The sequence below is a fragment of the Dipodomys spectabilis genome, unplaced genomic scaffold, assembly GCF_019054845.1.
Source record: "Dipodomys spectabilis isolate Male_0828 unplaced genomic scaffold, ASM1905484v1 ptg000022l, whole genome shotgun sequence".
NCBI classification, from domain to species: Eukaryota; Metazoa; Chordata; class Mammalia; order Rodentia; family Heteromyidae; genus Dipodomys; species Dipodomys spectabilis.
The window spans coordinates 1,555,058-1,557,941 of NW_024870699.1; positions in this window are offsets into that span (position 1 = coordinate 1,555,058).

The following is a 2,884-nucleotide window of genomic DNA, read 5'->3' on the forward strand; positions in this document are numbered from 1 at the left end:
AACCAGTGTTCAGATGCCTCAAATATCTATCTTTAAGTCCCCTTTTTCAAAGGAAATTCAATTGAAAGTTGTATATTATCATCATTTAAAATATTTTTTCTCTGGAAATACTAGGATTTGAAATCAAGTCTTTGACATGGTAGTCAATTACTCTCTCTTTTTTTTTTTGGTCCGGTTGTGCGGCCTGAACTGTGGACCTGGGCACTGTCCCTCAGCTCTTCAGCTCAAGGCTAGCGCTTTACCACTTGAGCCATAATGCCACTTCCGGCTTTTTTTCTTTTTGCTTATGTGGTGCTGAGGAATTGAGCCCAGGGCCTCAGGCATGCAAGGCAAGCGCTTTACCACTGAGCCACCTTCCCAGCCTCCTCAATTACTCTCTTATGAGCACAGAAGTGCTTGTGAGTTTTGAGATAAAAATCTCTGCTTTTGGCATGAGCCAGCATAGGCTGTAAGCCTCCTGTTCTTTGTGTGTGTGTGTGTGTGTGTGTCTGTGTGCCCTAGCTGAGATGATAAGTTTGCACCTCTACACTCTTTCTGGTTGAGAATAGGGTCTTGTAACGTTCTGTCTCATATTGACCTTGAACAATGATCTTCCTCAGTCTAATGAGTAGGGATTGCAGATGTGAATCACCATGTCTACCTTTTCTTTTCTTTTTAAAAATGCCTTGATGATTGTACTGTTTTATTATTCCCACTGGAAACATTATGTGACAAATTCTATTCAGTTACTGATTCATCTTACTCATTTAGGTTTTGAAATTTCAATATCATTTCCTATAACAATAGATGGCAACATTTTGCATTAAGATTACAGACATTCTGTTTTTTTTTTCTTGTGTTTTGCAGCATGAACTGCCCTTACTCAACCCTATGCTAACAAAGTAGGCAGTAGAACTCAAAATGCAAGCAAGCAAAAGAATACTGAGTGAAATCCACTTTGAGTGAAATGCATCAATATAGCATTTTTGAATGAGAAAATAGCAAGCAAGTTTAAACCAACTAATTTGTAGAGATTACCTTTGTCTCACTGCATTTGCATTCTTTTCATATTGTCATTCTGCACCATAGTTTGAGGAACTGTAACAATTTAGAAAATGAGTCAAGTTAGATTAAAAATGCACTAAATGATACCAGGAGGAAATCAACTGATGTGTTTGGAATGTTTTGGTATCTTCCTCTTACATTTCTCTTTCCCTAAGAAAGGAAGACAAACTTCAGATCTATCATTGGATTCTTTCCAAACTATAACCATAACTTTTGCTTATATATCTTGAGAATTGTATTCTTGGAAGATGTATGGTGAATCTGAATTTGACAGTGTTAATCTCCACCTCTCAAGATACAGGCTTCAGTATAGTAGTACTTGTTTATTGTTTATGTCTAGTTTAATCAAAGCCTTTTTTCTCTATTTTACCTCTCTTATTCCCAAATATCTATTGATACTTGATATATTGATATAGACATATATTGTTATCAAATATTTAAAACATGCATAAGACATTGTTCAGCTATTTTTGGGAATTTGAGCTAATATACATACTATTGTGAGGATAATAATATATCAATAACCTATTGATACTTCTACTCCACTTCCCAATTTTCCCAAGCACTAGTCATATTTATACATGAACATATTTCATGATCTTTGAGATCCAAACACAGTATTGTGTTGTCCTGCTGTCATGTAGTAGGTACATAGAAAATGTTAATGAAATAAATTTATTTGGTACATGTTTTGTATAAGGCTCTGCTTTGAGAGCTGGAAGCTTTCTTTTGGAAATAAAGTGAGGCTGGGCACTGGTGGCTCACACCTGTAATTCTAGTTACTCAGGAGGCTGAGATCTGAGGATCACGGTTCAAAGCCAACCCAGGCAGGAAAGGCCATAAGACTCTTATCTCCAATAAACCACTCAGAAAACTGGAAGTGGCACTGTGTATCAAGTGTTAAGAGTGCTAACCTTGAACTGAAGAGCTGAGGGACAGCATCCAAGCCCAGAGTTCAAGCCCCATGACCAACAACAACAACAAAAAGAATGGAAATAAAGTAAGACTAAGAAGGTGATTGGGTCCTGGCTTCAATGAGAGTATTTAAAAAACATGATGACCATTTACACTTTTAGTTGTCATGAGAGAGGAGGGGGGAGAAGTGTAAGAATTCTAGCCTCAAATTTAAAAAGGAGATATGTAAATTTAAAAAGTAGAGGGCTTGACTGTGTGGTGAAAGATGGAGTGAGCTGTTTGAGGAGATTGTGCTCAGTTCCTGTAAAAGTAAAATGCTAGTTATGGATGTTTATTTTCCTTTAATGTTGAGGCAGGAGACAAGAACTTAGAATAGGAATATATAAATGCTTGTGGAGACTTTTAATATTGAATAATTAGCAGCAAATATATTTCTGCTCATATATCTACCTATCTAGCTATTTATCATCTATCTACATAAATATATACGTAGACTATCATTGTATGTCTGAATGTCATGATAAAAAGTATTATATTATTCAATCACCTACTAGCTAGTTTATATGTTCCTTCACTTTTTAAGTTATGAATTAGCATGGTAAACATCATCTTAGCTTATCAATTGCCTCTCTTTTATTGTTTTGTTACAGCCAGTGGGTTAAAGGGTACTAGTACTTTTAGTGCTTTTTGTATATATTTTCAAAAGGTCTTTTTGACAATTTATATTACTCTGAGTATAATATATGATGTTATTTGACTGAAACAAGTCTTGTTTTGCCTTTTGTGCCTGTATTGTGTATTGCCACAGCTCCTCTTCTGGTTTTTTATTATTTATTTACATATAAGGCTCAAGGACCTTCTTGCTTGGATTGTCTTTGAACTAAGTGCCTCAGATATCAAGCTGAGTAGCTCGGATTAGAGGTGT